Raw genomic sequence first — 18,034 nt, forward strand, 5'->3', positions numbered from 1 at the left:
TATCTCTTACTTCTCGTCTTTCATCTTTACTTCTTCATATCGTTCTTGAATTTCGTCGTTCGTCTTGATCAGCTCAAAAAGGTTGTTGTCTAGGGTAAACTTATTGTGGAATGGTTGCTACCCAAAGCAGACACACCCCACATAAATACACATCTCGTGAGCGTAACCAAGCTGTAGAGAGCTTTGGCTCGATTGAAGTTGAAAATTCTGATCACATCGTCTGCATTTTCAAACCGCTCCAGAGACTCCACTGAAGCACAAGTCTAAATTGTTTTTCTTTTTAAATACTTTAAAACTGCAAATAGTGAAAATACTTGTGAATATTATATAAAAATACTGTGGAAAAATTTCAAAATCTAATAAAAAGTCAAATCAAAGACTCAAATCGGTAAAACACTTAACAAATTACACAAAAGGTAAATGCTTCTATAAAATCTAGGAAACAATAGAAATCTTTAAAAAATACTTCCTTAATATTTAAGGCGAATAAGTTTAATATATCTTGAACTTAAAAACCCATTATCAAAAGCTTTCCTTTTGAAAACCATTAATAAAACAATTATATGGGGAAATTTATTATTCATACCTGTAATTCAATGAATTTAGCAACTCTGAATGGATATAAGGTTCATGTTAAATTCATTTTATCTCAGTTAAGATTTGTTAACTAAACCTAAATCTAGTCACCAAAATTTAAAAAAATTATTAAGTTTTTATATATATGTGCTTCCAATAATTAAATTTATGTGACTTAAATCGAATAAATGTGGCCCCTAGAAGAATACAAAACATTGAAATTTTAATATCAGTCTAAGCTAGCTAATAGTCATTGCAATTTATAACTGAAAACAAATGTATTTCAATATTTTGTTTAATTAAAACGTTTTTTAGGTTCAATTTTTAAATGCTTTGAATATTTTTTTTCAGAGTAACTAAATATGAATATATTTATTTATTAAAACTGGGTATTTAAACTATTAACTATTACCATTTTTTGAGTGATACGGTCTCCCCTAGAAATGCAATATTCTTCTTCAAATATTGAGAACCAAAAAAGCAATCACTGTGAAGTTGAGGGCAACAAAAATGTAATGAATACACAGGGGACGACGTGAACTTAAATATTAAACTACACTGGCCAACAGTATTATTGGTACAGCCTATGGGCATTAAATAATGTTAATATTGACTTATCTAAGCATAACTCCCTACTTGTGAGTACTTTCTTGTACAAAAAGTTTGTTAGGGTTTTGTCATGTTGTTATCCTGTATTATAAATATATATTTTTTTTCCAAGTGCATATTTTCAATGCTGTGTCCATCTAAACTGTGAGACAGTGATGTCGTTATTTGAGATTATAAGTATGTATACTTATACCCTAACTAATCGGCATGCAGCAGCAGAGCTCCGGCAGAGTCCGGCTCACAGGTCAAGACTTCGTAAGGCTTCGGCATGAGTCTTCGACAATTATATTTACAGCTTTGGAGCACTGTTTGGCGTTTTCAGCTAATTTTGGCATTGGGTTGTTCAGCTGTCAATCTAGAAACATACACAGAAAAATGTTTGATTACGAGTAGGGAATAAAATCATTTATATAGAAACAATTGGATAAGGACGCGGATTGCTTTATATGTCATTTTGGTTATGGAAAATTAAACATTATTTAATATCAAGAGACATTTTATTATTATTATTAAAGGGGGACCGTTTGCCCATTCTATATTGGATGTGGACAATTTAGCTTTAACAAATGTTTTTATACTGTTATATTTTAATTGATTTTTTTCTTTATTCATTGTTTGTGTTTTTGGGCAGTGTACAGCAGTAAAAACGTAAGGAACACAGCCACCTTCGGGTTTTTCGTACTCTCACAAATACAATAAGCGCATGGCATAGTATGCGAGCCGCTCGCATAAACAATGTTAAGCTACAAAGAGCTGGCTCAATTTATACTACTCCAGGGACTCGACTGGCGTAAATTTGGATGCTATTAGTTACTTGAATATAATAACTCACAAAATATTAAAAATGTAAGTAAAAAATATGTTTATAAGTGATAAATTCCAATTCTCCATACAATTGCTGGGTAAAAATCTATGCAGGAAACTATTTCTTATCCAACATCAAGTCAAATTAAATTCTTGAGGAGAAAACCATTAACAAATAAAAAACCTAAATACTGTATATATATAAATAACGTTTTTCGCTGTTTTAATGCCTTTATGATCTTTTAAATGGTGAACTCGAAAACTTATTAAATAACACATGTTCATTTTTGTGCCCTTGCTGAGGGCATCATAATTTCAGTGAAAAATTTGCAACTGTGTGAACAGCACGTTTCTGACCCTATAAAGAGTATATATTCTTGATCAGCATCGCCAGGGGAGTCGATCTAACCATGCCCGTCTGTCTGTCGGCTTCTACTCATGCTAAGCCCTCAGCTTTTATGTTTTTGGATAAAACTTTGCAAAAAGTCTTCTTTCTGTTGCAGGTTGGAGTGGGCTGTATCAATCTACTATATCATATAGCTCCTACATTTTTCATGATTTTATATAGAGTACTTGTTACACAAAAGTTTGCTATGAATATATTAATATTGGCCTATAGTTATGTTTGAGTTAAATGGTGAGCAGTAGGAGCGACATGTAAATCGTATTTATTTAAGCCGGCATTTATTTAACATACCAACACAACGATAGTCTTCTGCCGGGTGGTCATATTACACATGACTTGAAAATGTGCTGGCCATTGGACTTTTGTATATTTTATTGAAGCAAAGTGCTTCAATGAATTTAATGGTATTAGGTACAGTGTGTACCTGATATGTGCGCATAATAAATTTCCCTCTTTTTAAAACATAACAGCTAATAAGTGAAAAAAAATTTTTTCGTGGTTTTTCTTTAAAAAAAATTTGTATGATAAACTCTATTATACCCTTGCAGAGAGTATTAAGTATTAAGCTTGCAACGCAGTGAAGGAGACATTTCCGACCGTCTGTCCGTTTCTGCTCAAACTAGTCCCTCAGTTTTAAAGCTATCAGCTTGAAACTTTCCCAAAAAATGTATTTCTATTGCAGGTAGTATATAAGTCGGAACGGGCGACTATATCATATAGCTCCCATCGGAACAATCGGAAACCAAATTTTAAATGGTATAACCTTATTGTTTAATATTTTGTTTTGTTCTTTGGGATTTGCCAATATTTAAATACTATGGAATTACGGTTTTAATTAAATTAAAATCGGACATATCATATAAGAAAATTAAAAAATTAAAAAAACTATAATGTAAAAAACAAGTATTTTCTATTAATCAAAATATTCTTTTGAGATTTAATAATTAATTACTATATAAGAATTACGCTTTTAGTTTAGCTTTTAGCTGCCATAGAAACGATGGAAATTTAGGCATTTTGTAATAACTGCAAAAAATATATAAGCTTCGGCTTGCCGAAGTTTGCTTTATTTCTTGTTTGTATCGGAAATCTTGGGAAAAATAGTATAAAAAGTTATAAACAAACTTAACAAAAAAGTAGCGTTTAGCATAATAAAAGAAAACATAATTTAAAAACCAAAACGAAAAATTAAATGGGTTTCAGAAAAAAATCTTTTATATTATCAATTCGCAGTAAAAGGCAGTGAAAAATAAAAAATACACAGTTTAACTTGTTAACATGTTAAGTAATATTTAAAAATGGTACCACATTTTTTCTAAGTGCAAATTTTAAATACAGAATGCGCATTTTCCCAATTTTTCGCTGTATATATGTATGAAAGTATGCTTGTGAGCCAAACATATGTACAAAATATTATTTTATGTAAATAAATACACATCTCGTGAGCGTAACCAAGCTGTAGAGAGCTTTGGCTCGATTGAAGTTGAAAATTATGATCACATCGTCTGCATTTTCAAACCGCTCCAGAGACTCCACTGAAGCACAAGTCTAAATTGTTTTTCTTTTTAAATACTTTAAAACTGCAAATAGTGAAAATACTTGTGAATATTATATAAAAATACTGTGGAAAAATTTCAAAATCTAATAAAAAGTCAAATCAAAGACTCAAATCGGTAAAACACTTAACAAATTACACAAAAGGTAAATGCTTCTATAAAATCTAGGAAACAATAGAAATCTTTAAAAAATACTTCCTTAATATTTAAGGCGAATAAGTTTAATATATCTTGAACTTAAGGGGTTATCCGGGTCTTGACACTTCAAAAAATTCATTTTTTTCAAACTTTTTTAAATAATAGTACAGAGTTTCAGAAATGTAGTCTGAAAATTTCAAGTCGATCGAGGCAAAAATGTAGGAATGGGAGAAATTTAAAGCCCAGTGCGTCGAACGTCACAACAGGCAATTCTGGCTCTGGCGTCGGGCAGATGCGGCACTTTAAACGCGTTTTTCTCAAAACCACTTTTTTGAAGTCGGTAGTCACGATTTCTCAAAAACTATTGCACCGATCAACTTCTGCTTTTGCACACTTCTTTTAGGCATAATTCTCTTGTCCTTAACGGAGGGAGGTTTTTTTAATTTTTAATTACAGCTCATTTTATAAGCCAAAAAATGGCCAACATTTACGTAAAAAAAGACACTTTTAATGAAAAGCGCTACAAAAAATTCAAATTTTAATTTAAAAAAAAAATGGTTCGTAGAGGACAAGCGAGACACATACACTATCAGAATAATATTGGCTTTTTGATTTCAGATAAAAATTGACGGAGATATTTTGCCTACCACAAAGACACAATTTTTTAAGAGGTCAAGTTCAAGCCTGCCTCAACGGCTCAATTTTAAAAATTTTTGGTTCAAATTTTTACACAATGTTGGTCAAACCATAAACATTAATGTACAATAAACGAAATTTGTGAAATTGTCGTAAGATCTTTTAAAAAAATTCACGAAAATAGGCTTTTTTCGTGCTCCAAGACCCGGATAACCCCTTAAAAACCCATTATCAAAAGCTTTCCTTTTGAAAACCATTAATAAAACAATTATATGGGGAAATTTATTGTTCATACCTGTAATTCAATGAATTTAGCAACTCTGAATGGATATAAGGTTCATGTTAAATTCATTTTATCTCAGTTAAGATTTGTTAACTAAACCTAAATCTAGTCACCAAAATTTAAAAAAATTATTAAGTTTTTATATATATGTGCTTCCAATAATTAAATTTATGTGACTTAAATCGAATAAATGTGGCCCCTAGAAGAATACAAAACATTGAAATTTTAATATCAGTCTAAGCTAGCTAATAGTCATTGCAATTTATAACTGAAAACAAATGTATTTCAATATTTTGTTTAATTAAAACGTTTTTCAGGTTCAATTTTTAAATGCTTTGAATATTTTTTTTCAGAGTAACTAAATATGAATATATTTATTTATTAAAACTGGGTATTTAAACTATTAACTATTACCATTTTTTGAGTGATACGGTCTCCCCTAGAAATGCAATATTCTTCTTCAAATATTGAGAACCAAAAAAGCAATCACTGTGAAGTTGAGGGCAACAAAAATGTAATGAATACACAGGGGACGACGTGAACTTAAATATTAAACTACACTGGCCAACAGTGTTATTGGTACAGCCTATGGGCATTAAATAATGTTAATATTGACTTATCTAAGCATAACTCCCTACTTGTGAGTACTTTCTTGTACAAAAGTTTGTTAGGGTTTTGTCATGTTGTTATCCTGTATTATAAATATATTTTTTTCCAAGTGCATATTTTCAATGCTGTGTCCATCTAAACAGTGAGACAGTGATGTCGTTATTTGAGATTATAAGTATGTATACTTATACCCCAACTAATCGGCATAGGATAGCGTTTTGCTGACTGAGGAGCAGCAGAGCTCCGGCAGAGTCCGGCTTCGACAATTATATTTACAGCTTTGGAGCACTGTTTGGCGTTTTCAGCTAATTTTGGCATTGGGTTGTTCAGCTGTCAATCTAGAAACATACACAGAAAAATGTTTGATTACGAGTAGGGAATAAAATCATTTATATAGAAACAATTGGATAAGGACGCGGATTGCTTTATATGTCATTTTGGTTATGGAAAATTAAACATTATTTAATATCAAGAGACATTTTATTATTATTATTAAAGGGGGACCGTTTGCCCATTCTATATTGGATGTGGACAATTTAGCTTTAACAAATGTTTTTTATACTGTTATATTTTAATTGATTATTTTCTTTATTCATTGTTTGTGTTTTTTGGGCAGTGTACAGCAGTAAAAACGTAAGGAACACAGCCACCTTCGGGTTTTTCGTACTCTCACAAATACAATAAGCGCATGGCATAGTATGCGAGCCGCTCGCATAAACAATGTTAAGCTACAAAGAGCTGGCTCAATTTATACTACTCCAGGGACTCGACTGGCGTAAATTTGGATGCTATTAGTTACTTGAATATAATAACTCACAAAATAATAAAAATGTAAGTAAAAAAATATGTTTATAAGTGATAAATTCCAATTCTCCATACAATTGCTGGGTAAAAATCTATGCAGGAAACTATTTCTTATCCAACATCAAGTCAAATTAAATTCTTGAGGAGAAAACCATTAACAAATAAAACAAGAGAGAACGCTATAGTCGGGTGCCCCGACTATCAGATACCCGTTACTCAGCTAAAGGGAGTGCGAGGGAGATGGAGATAGAAACTTTGATCACGCATAACTTTTTAACGAATTGTCCGATTTGAAAAATTTCTTCTACATTTCGATAGGTATTGATACATACAATAAAACTGTATTTTTACTTTTTCGAAATATTTAAATTTTTAAAATCGTATATAGGCGATTGTGGGCGTTAAAGGGGGCGTGGCACCTTTTTGAAACAAACTTGCGCTGCGTAAGAACTCTTAGAATCTGCATGCAAAATGCCAATCTTCTAGCTTTTATAGTTTCCGAGATCTCAGCGTTCATACGGACGGACAGACAGACGGACAGACAGACAGACGGACAGACGGACATGGCTATATCGACTCGGCTAGTGACCCTGATCAAGAATATATATACTTTATAGGGTCGGAAACGCTTCCTTCTAGCTGTTACATACTTTTGCACGAATACAATATACCCTTTTACTCTACGAGTAACGGGTATAAAAACCTAAATACTGTATATATATAAATAACGTTTTTCGCTGTTTTAATGCCTTTATGATCTTTTAAATGGTGAACTCGAAAACTTATTAAATAACACATGTTCATTTTTGTGCCCTTGCTGAGGGCATCATAATTTCAGTGAAAAATTTGCAACTCTGTGAACAGCACGTTTCTGACCCTATAAAGAGTATATATTCTTGATCAGCATCGCCAGGGAGTCGATCTAACCATGCCCGTCTGTCTGTCGGCTTCTACTCATGCTAAGCCCTCAGCTTTTATGTTTTTTGGATAAAACTTTGCAAAAAGTCTTCTTTCTGTTGCAGGTTGGAGTGGGCTGTATCAATCTACTATATCATATAGCTCCTACATTTTTCATGATTTTATATAGAGTACTTGTTACACATAAGTTTGCTATGAATATATTAATATTGGCCTATAGTTATGTTTGAGTTAAATGGTGAGCAGTAGGAGCGACATGTAAATCTTATTTATTTAAGCCGGCATTTATTTAACATACCAACACAACGATAGTCTTCTGCCGGGTGGTCATATTACACATGACTTGAAAATGTGCTGGCCATTGGACTTTTGTATATTTTATTGAAGCAAAGTGCTTCAATGAATTTAATGGTATTAGGTACAGTGTGTACCTGATATGTGCGCATAATAAATTTCCCTCTTTTTAAAACATAACAGCTAATAAGTGAAAAAATTTTTTTTGTGGTTTTTCTTTAAAAAAATTTGTATGATAAACTCTATTATACCCTTGCAGAGAGTATTAAGTATTAAGCTTGCAACGCAGTGAAGGAGACATTTCCGACCGTCTGTCCGTTTCTGCTCAAACTAGTCCCTCAGTTTTAAAGCTATCAGCTTGAAACTTTCCCAAAAAATGTATTTCTATTGCAGGTAGTATATAAGTCGGAACGGGCGACTATATCATATAGCTCCCATCGGAACAATCGGAAACCAAATTTTAAATGATATAACCTTATTGTTTAATATTTTGTTTTGTTCTTTGGGATTTGCCAATATTTAAATACTATGGAATTACGGTTTTAATTAAATTAAAATCGGACATATCATATAAGAAAATTAAAAAATTAAAAAAACTATAATGTAAAAAACAAGTATTTTCTATTAATCAAAATATTCTTTTGAGATATAATAATTAATTACTATATAAGAATTACGCTTTTAGTTTAGCTTTTAGCTGCTATAGAAACGATGGAAATTTAGGCATTTTGTAATAACTGCAAAAAATATATAAACTTCGGCTTGCCGAAGTTTGCTTTATTTCTTGTTTGTATCGGAAATCTTGGGAAAAATAGTATAAAAAGTTATAAACAAACTTAACAAAAAAGTAGCGTTTAGCATAATAAAAGAAAACATAATTTAAAAACCAAAACGAAAAATTAAATGGGTTACAGAAAAAAATCTTTTATATTATCAATTCGCAGTAAAAGGCAGTGAAAAATAAAAAATACACAGTTTAACTTGTTAACATGTTAAGTAATATTTAAAAATGGTACCACATTTTTTCTAAGTGCAAATTTTAAATACAGAATGCGCATTTTCCCGATTTTTTCGCTGTATATATGTATGAAAGTATGCTTGTGAGCCAAACATATGTACAAAATATTATTTTATGTAAATAAATACACATCTCGTGAGCGTAACCAAGCTGTAGAGAGCTTTGGCTCGATTGAAGTTGAAAATTCTGATCACATCGTCTGCATTTTCAAACCGCTCCAGAGACTCCACTGAAGCACAAGTCTAAATTGTTTTTCTTTTTAAATACTTTAAAACTGCAAATAGTGAAAATACTTGTGCATATTATATAACAATACTGTGGAAAAATTTCAAAATCTAATAAAAAGTCAAATCAAAGACTCAAATCGGTAAAACACTTAACAAATTACACAAAAGGTAAATGCTTCTATAAAATCTAGGAAACAATAGAAATCTTTAAAAAATACTTCCTTAATATTTAAGGCGAATAAGTTTAATATATCTTGAACTTAAAAACCCATTATCAAAAGCTTTTCTTTTGAAAACCATTAATAAAACAATTATATGGGGAAATTTATTGTTCATACCTGTAATTCAATGAATTTAGCAATTTTGAATGGATATAAGGTTCATGTTAAATTCATTTTATCTCAGTTAAGATTTGTTAACTAAACCTAAATCTAGTCACCAAAATTTAAAAAAATTATTAAGTTTTTATATATATGTGCTTCCAATAATTAAATTTATGTGACTAGAAGAATAAAAAACATTGAAATTTTAATACCAGTCTAAGCTAGCTAATAGTCATTGCAATTTATAACTAAAAACAAATGTATTTCAATATTTTGTTTAATTAAAACGTTTTTCAGGTTCAATTTTTAAATGCTTTGAATATTTTTTTTCAGAGTAACTAAATATGAATATATTAGTTATAAAACTGGGTATTTAAACTATTAACTATTACCATTTTTTGAGTGATACGGTCTCCCCTAGAAATGCAATATTCTTCTTCAAATATTGAGAACCAAAAAAGCAATCACTGTGAAGTTGAGGGCAACAAAAATGTAATGAATACACAGGGGACGACGTGAACTTAAATATTAAACTACACTGGCCAACAGTGTTATTGGTACAGCCTATGGGCATTAAATAATGTTAATATTGACTTATCTAAGCATAACTCCCTACTTGTGAGTACTTTCTTGTACAAAAAGTTTGTTAGGGTTTTGTCATGTTGTTATCCTGTATTATAAATATATATTTTTTTTCCAAGTGCATATTTTCAATGCTGTGTCCATCTAAACTGTGAGACAGTGATGTCGTTATTTGAGATTATAAGTATGTATACTTATACCCTAACTAATCGGCATGCAGCAGCAGAGCTCCGGCAGAGTCCGGCTCACAGGTCAAGACTTCGTAAGGCTTCGGCATGAGTCTTCGACAATTATATTTACAGCTTTGGAGCACTGTTTGGCGTTTTCAGCTAATTTTGGCATTGGGTTGTTCAGCTGTCAATCTAGAAACATACACAGAAAAATGTTTGATTACGAGTAGGGAATAAAATCATTTATATAGAAACAATTGGATAAGGACGCGGATTGCTTAATATGTCATTTTGGTTATGGAAAATTAAACATTATTTAATATCAAGAGACATTTTATTATTATTATTAAAGGGGGACCGTTTGCCCATTCTATATTGGATGTGGACAATTTAGCTTTAACAAATGTTTTTTATACTGTTATATTTTAATTAATTTTTTTCCTTATTCATTGTTTGTGTTTATTGGGCAGTGCAAAGCAGTAAAAACGTAAGGAATGCAGCCATCTTCGGGTTTTTCGTACTCTCACAAATACAATAAGCGCATGGCATAGTATGCGAGCCGCTCGCATAAACAATGTTAAGCTACAAAGAGCTGACTCAATTTAAACTACTCCAGGGACTCGACTGGACACAAGCGTAAATTTGGATGCTTGAGTTACTTGAATATAATAACTCACAAAATATTAAAAATGTAAGTATAAAATATGTTTATAAGTGATAAATTCCAATTCTCCATACAATTGCTGGGTAACAATGTATGCAGGAAACTATTTCTTATCCAACATCAAGTCAAATTAAATTCTTGAGGAGAAAACCATAAACAAATAAAAACCCTAAATACTGTATATATATAAATAACGTTTTTCGCTGTTTTAATGCCTTTATGATCTTTAATTTGTGAACTCGAAAACTTATTAAATAACACATGTTCATTTTTGTGCCCTTGCTGAGGGAATCATAATTTCAGTGAAAATTTGCATTGCAGTAAACAGCACGTTTCTGACCCTATAAAGAGTATATATTCTTGATCAGCATCGCCAGGGGAGTCGATCTAACCATGCCCGTCTGTCTGTCGGTTTCTACTCATGCTAAGCCCTTAGCTTTTAAGTTTTTTGGATAAAACATTGCAAAAAGTCTTCTTTCTGTTGCAGGTCGGAGTGGGCTGTATCAATCTACTATATCATATAGCTCCCATATTTTTATGGTTTTATATGGCTTCAGTACGAACGATCGAAAAATGTATAGAAAAATCGACCTAGCTTCAACTTCTTTAAGCATTGATATCGGAACATAGAATATTTATGTTTTGTAACAGCTGCAAGGGTATATAAACTTCGGCTTCCCGAAGCTTGGTTTTTGCTTTATATTTTCTATCTGCTTAATAAATTTAAAAAAAATAGGAAATTGCCAAAACCAATTTAAATGTCGTTTTACTAGAAGAATACAACAAATTCGAATGAATTATTTTTTTAAAATGCCTGAAAGGCTTAACTGAAAAGAAATATATTACAATTAAAGTGGCTTCAAAGCCATGGAAATTATTTTTTACAACCACAAAAATTAGTCAATTAAAATTCTCTATAAAACATTTTTTTGTGAATTGATCTTTTATAAATGTTCTCTACATGTCGTATAAAGTAGCCAATAAGGTTTGATTTTCTTGATAATAATACTATAATTTTCTTGCATGATTAATTTAAGGTTTATAATTCCAGTTATTGACGTCTCCGTGAATAAAATAGTAAAGTCATCATCATACTTTAATTTAATAAATAAATAAATGTATATACGGCTTTATATAAATGGTTTAATAAAACAAATTAAATAATGTTTTAAAGTAATCGAAATACATTAATACAACTAAATTCAATATTGGACTGCATGGGAAATTTCGGTACCAAAAAGTATGTATTATCAAAAGAAAAACTAAAAATAAGTAAAACAAAAAAGGGCCTTGTTGTGTTTCATTTACTTTTACAGAGACAAATTCTCAACCACTGTGTGCTAGTATGCCTTGAAGAAAATGTAAGTTTAACGAAAAAGTCAAATATAAACATAAAATAATTTTGTATATTTCAGCCTTGTTGAATATTTATTTGTATTCCACCGCCTTCAGTTTTACACTGAAAAATAATCAGCCAAACATAAAAGATGCCTAGATAGAATCCATGGTTTGTCTTACCAAGTTTTATTTCTCATGTGTAAACTTAATTTACTGAGAGACTATGCTTCAAAGCTGTATGTTAGTATGCCTTAAGAAAAATGTAAGTTTAGCTAAAAAAGTCAAATATAAATATATGTATATTAATTTAATTTTCTTGTAGCTAGACCTTGTTACATTTTTTTTTAATCGAACGACTTCAGTTTTAAAATGAAAAATAATCAGCCAATAATAGAAGAATATCCATTTAAAAGTCATGGTTCGTGTTACCCAACATATGCTAATAATGTAATTCCCATATATAAAGTTAATTTAATTATATGGGTCCCGGAATTCCGTCATTTACTTTTGTTTCTCCTAGCATAATTAATTTTAACTATATTTTTGTATTTTTACAACCCAAGCGAAGACAAGTTTATAACTGCTGTGTTTTTATTGTCTACATTTTCCCAAAAAATAGTATATAATTTTCGTTTTAAATATTTTTATATTCGAAATTTTATTATTTAGTTTAGTTTATTTAAAATATCTGAAGTCTTTGGAGAAATGTGCGATCACAGATGCAGCAGCCGAGAGAGTATGAGTATTAAGATCTAAGCTGCGCAGCTAATACTTGGACTCTCTCGGCTTGCATTCTAAATTTGCACAGAATTTGTTTTCGAAGTTCTTGCTTTTTTTCTTTTATTTATTTATTATGTTTATTTATACAACAATGTACAACAATCTTTTTTGTAACACCTTAATGCTTTATAAAAAATTAAAAGATTAATGTACTCTGTTTTATAGGTGTTTAAAATAATTTCCAATAATATGTCCTCAAATTTAAAAATTGTATTCGAAAATTGGGTATTTTTAATAATTATTGGAAATCATCATGCCTTTTTAACGTACTCCTTATTACCGTTATAGACTTGGTTATAATGCTTGGAATAAGTTTTAGGAGAATGTTTTTGAATATGGGTTGGATAATTCATAAATGGATTAAAATATTATAATATAATATATAAAATGTACCTAAATTTTGTTAAAAAGCCTCGCCAACTTGGATTAAATGTACCGAACTATTACAATAAAAACGTGTATGAAGTTATTGCCTATTAATACATTATTTCAATTGTAGCTTAGTTTAACCACTTTAAATCGTCAAGAATTTAAGATCGAAAAAATAATGGTATGTTTAATTCTTAGTAAAATGTAATTCAGATCTGTAGTCTATTATATCGAATTCATATAGAGAACAAAATGATCTTTTATATAGATAATTATGAGCCGAGACAATCTAGCGATTTTCTTCGAGCTTAAAACAATATTTTGGATTAGCAAAAATTTAATACTATATGCGCATTTTTCATTAAGCTGTTTACGGACAAACAAGTTGGGCGAAAAAATCTCATAGAAACAGAAGAATAAATCTATGTTGACTCGTCGGGCATTGGTCGATGGTCATTTATATTTAGTAGGCTCAGAAAATTCCTTTTTTTAACCAAAATATTTTAATTCGATATTAAACAAAATTTACTTGAGTAATAAGGTCTTTCCCTAAAAATACAATATTCGTTTTTAAATATTATAAACAGAGCACCACGTGAACTTAAGTATTAAATTATACTGGGCAAAAGTGTTATTGGTGCAGCCCCATTGGCATTTAATTGATATTGCCTTATCTAACCATATTTGCGTGCGAGTGAGTATTATTTGTACAAACACTTTGTAAAGGTTTTTGTTATCCTGTGTTATAATATTTATTTTTTGAAGTGTATATTTTGAATGCTGTGTCTACATTTTTTATTTGTTTGCTAGGGTAATATTGCTCTTTTGTATGCATTCTGGAGTCTGAACATTGATTCCTTGGCCTAATCATCTATATTATATAGAGGTGTGATGTTGTAATTACTGTTATATGTATTGTTTAAATTAGGGGTTTTACTAAACACAAGCTAATAAGCTAAACAAATACAAAAAGCGCATGGCATAGTATGCGAGCCGCTCGCATAAAAAATATCAAGCTACAAAGAGCTTTCGGCTCAATTTAAACTACTCCAGGGACTCGACTGGATATAAGCGTAAATTTGGATACTATTAAATACTTGAATATAATAACTCACAAAATATTAAAAATGTAAGTAAAAAATTTGTTTATAAGTGATAAATTCCAATTCTTCATACAAATGCTGGGTAAAAATCTATGCTGGAAACTATTTCTTATCCAACATCAAGTCAAATTAAATTCTTAAGGAGAAAACCATAAACAAATAAAAAAACCTAAATACTTTATAAGAGTAAACACTCTTACCGTTTACCAACATTATATATTAATATAAGTTTAAAGTTTAGTTTTTTATTTTTCAAATGTACCATTAGACCATGTTCTTAGCCGTTATTTTTTTTTTTTTTTTTTTTTTTTTTCATGTTAAGATTCTGAGTTACAGATAGGAATAGATAATGATCCTCATAGACAGACCACTCTCAAAAGGTAGTCTCTCCTATGTCGGTGGGGACAGGTAAGAGTGTCTTTAATTTACTCCCCAGTGATCCCTCTCGACAGTCTGCAAGGGTTCTCTTTATAGAGTAATTGAATAAACGCATTTTGTCTGTATATGTCCAATTTATCTTGTCCATGTACTCAAACCAATCATCTGCATCTCTACCTTCTGGTTCCTTATCAGTTGCAATCCGGATGCCAGCTTGTGCAGCTCTTAAGGCCTCTCTAACTTGAAGATTTTCCTCATGGATCTTGAGATCCTCTTCTGACAGGAAGAACATTTGTGAATTCATTGATCTTCCTGCATGCGCATAACCCAGTAATATACTATTCATTAAGGTAGAGCTGGAGGAATCAATTTCATGGTACACAGCATTCCTTGCTCTTGTGTTTCCCATAAGAATTGCAGCTGTATTGGCAAAGAAATAAAAGTTGGCATTTAGAACGGATGAATATGGTGATTTTATTGTCAATCCAAAATCAATGAGGTAAGGAAAATAAGAGTTGACTTGGTCAATTTCCTCTCCTGGCTTAGTTATTCTTATGAATTGTTTGGAAATAACTTCATTTCCTAACCATAGTGACAGTTGATTCTCTTCAGACGCCCCCATTGTGTGCTTCAGATTAAAAAGAGATGTTAGAGCTGCACAATCCTTGTATCTAGAGCTAACTGTTCCGAATCGGACCAAATCAAACTGAAGTCCTGGAAATTTGACATAGAACATGTCAATGGTCGCGATCATTTTCCTGAAGTTTTGGTCATCTTTCCATGCTCCATATGTTATTGCCATTTCGTCATAACCGGGAGCTGTTGAAGGACGAACGATTTCACTCTGTCCCTTAAGTGATTCAGATAACCTTGATCTATAATCAGCATATGATGTTCGACTCAATCTATACACGGATAAAATTGATGCCAATGCCCAGTATGCATATTGACTTTCTCCACTTCTTTGTGGGAGATTGACAGTATTTCCTGTTTCGGAGACTAACACTGGACTGAAAGGTGTTACCTTCTCATTTTTTAATCCAATCTTTACACCAAATGAATACCAATCTTCCTCCAAGGTTCCCTCTACTTTGGACAATTCAGTATAAACATAGAGCATTGCAAGGTCTTTTGATAGAGTTCCTGAAATTAGATGTTCAATAACATTGATTCTAAGCATTTCTATAGAGTAAGTTAGTCCAGTAGGACACTGCGGAATGACAAGAGTCGGTTTTTCTTTGGTATTATTAAACCATGAAGATGGATATACTGCTTCTGCTGCAGCTGGTTCAGAAGAGAAATGAACTCTTTTTCTTCCGATCTTATAGATAGCAGATGAAGTTACTTCTTTAGGTTTGACTGCTTGTTGCTGGTTTCCACGGGATGGTCCAGGAATGTTGTGTAGAGTAAAGTTAAAATATAAGTAACGTTTTTCGCTGTTTTCATGCCTATATGATCTTTTAATTTGTGAACTCGAAAACTTATTAAATAACACATTTTCATTTTTGTGCCGTTGCAGAGGTAATCGTAATTTCAGTGAAAAATTTGCAACGCAGAGAACAGCACGTTTCTGACCCTATAAAGAGTATATATTCTTGATCAGCATCGCCAGGGGAGTCGATCTAACCAATGCCCGTCTGTCTGTCGGTTTCTACTCATGCTAATCCCTCAGCTTTTAAGTTTTTTGGATAAAACATTGCAAAAAGTCTTCTTTCTGTTGCAGGTCGGAGTGGGCTGTATCAATCTACTATATCATATAGCTCCCATATTTTTATGGTTTTATATGGCTTCAGTACGAACGATCGAAAAATGTATAGAAAAATCGACCTAGCTTCATCTTCTTTAAGCATTGATATCGGAACATAGAATATTTATGTTTTGTAACAGCTGCAAGGGTATATAAACTTCGGCTTCCCGGAGCTTGGTTTTTGCTTTATATTTTCTATCTGCTTAATGAATTTAAAAAAAATAGGAAATTGCTAAAACCAATTTAAATGTCGTTTTACTAGAAGAATACAACAAATTCGAATGAATTATTTTTTTAAAATGCCTGAAAGGCTTAACTGAAAAGAAATATATTACAATTAAAGTGGCTTCAAAGCCATGGAAATGATTTTTTACAACCACAAAAATTAGTCAATTAAAATTCTCTATAAAACATTTTTTTGTGAATTGATCTTTTATAAATGTTCTCTACATGTCGTATAAAGTAGCCAATAAGGTTTGATTTTCTTGATAATAATACTATAATTTTCTTGCATGATTAATTTAAGGTTTATAATTCCAGTTATTGACGTCTCCGTGAATAAAATAGTAAAGTCATCATCATACTTTAATTTAATAAATAAATAAATGTATATACGGCTTTATATAAATGGTTTAATAAAACAAATTAAATAATGTTTTAAAGTAATCGAAATACATTAATACAACTAAATTCAATATTGGACTGCATGGGAAATTTCGGTACCAAAAAGTATGTATTATCAAAAAGAAAAACTAAAAATAAGTAAAACAAAAAAGGGCCTTGTTGTGTTTCATTTACTTTTACAGAGACAAATTCTCAACCACTGTGTGCTAGTATGCCTTGAAGAAAATGTAAGTTTAACGAAAAAAGTCAAATATAAACATAAAATAATTTTGTATATTTCAGCCTTGTTGAATATTTATTTGTATTCCACCGCCTTCAGTTTTAAACTGAAAAATAATCAGCCAAACATAAAAGATGCCTAGATAGAATCCATGGTTTGTCTTACCAAGTTTTATTTCTCATGTGTAAACTTAATTTACTGAGAGACTATGCTTCAAAGCTGTATGTTAGTATGCCTTAAGAAAAATGTAAGTTTAGCTAAAAAAGTCAAATATAAATATATGTATATTAATTTAATTTTCTTGTAGCTAGACCTTGTTACATTTTTTTTTTTAATCGAACGACTTCAGTTTTAAAATGAAAAATAATCAGCCAATAATAGAAGAATATCCATTTAAAAGTCATGGTTCGTGTTACCCAACATATGCTAATAATGTAATTCCCATATATAAAGTTAATTTAATTATATGGGTCCCGGAATTCCGTCATTTACTTTTGTTTCTCCTAGCATAATTAATTTTAACTATATTTTTGTATTTTTACAACCCAAGCGAAGACAAGTTTATAACTGCTGTGTTTTTATTGTCTACATTTTCCCAAAAAATAGTATATAATTTTCGTTTTAAATATTTTTATATTCGAAATTTTATTATTTAGTTTAGTTTATTTAAAATATCTGAAGTCTTTGGAGAAATGTGCGATCACAGATGCAGCAGCCGAGAGAGTATGAGTATTAAGATCTAAGCTGCGCAGCTAATACTTGGACTCTCTCGGCTTGCATTCTAAATTTGCACAGAATTTGTTTTCGAAGTTCTTGCTTTTTTTCTTTTATTTATTTATTATGTTTATTTATACAACA

General features: G+C 30.9%; 3 long non-coding RNA genes across 3 annotated transcripts; all 3 read left to right on the top strand.

Annotated features, from left to right (window-relative positions):
• Window positions 1-361: 361 nt before the first annotated feature.
• On the top strand, window positions 362-10,628 carry LOC123037120. Its single transcript, XR_006417378.1, has 4 exons — window positions 362-416; window positions 1,817-2,031; window positions 6,234-6,448; window positions 10,424-10,628. It is a non-coding gene; the product is annotated as an uncharacterized LOC123037120 (long non-coding RNA).
• Window positions 10,629-11,618: 990 nt separating this feature from the next.
• On the top strand, window positions 11,619-12,273 carry LOC123037121. The gene is made up of 3 exons (XR_006417379.1): window positions 11,619-11,857; window positions 11,934-11,978; window positions 12,033-12,273. It is a non-coding gene; the product is annotated as an uncharacterized LOC123037121 (long non-coding RNA).
• Window positions 12,274-16,816: 4,543 nt separating this feature from the next.
• On the top strand, window positions 16,817-18,034 carry LOC123037126. Its single transcript, XR_006417382.1, has 3 exons — window positions 16,817-17,061; window positions 17,139-17,183; window positions 17,239-18,034. It is a non-coding gene; the product is annotated as an uncharacterized LOC123037126 (long non-coding RNA).

Source organism: Drosophila rhopaloa, unplaced genomic scaffold, assembly GCF_018152115.1.
Source record: "Drosophila rhopaloa isolate 14029-0021.01 unplaced genomic scaffold, ASM1815211v1 contig_138, whole genome shotgun sequence".
Lineage (NCBI taxonomy): Eukaryota > Metazoa > Arthropoda > Insecta > Diptera > Drosophilidae > Drosophila > Drosophila rhopaloa.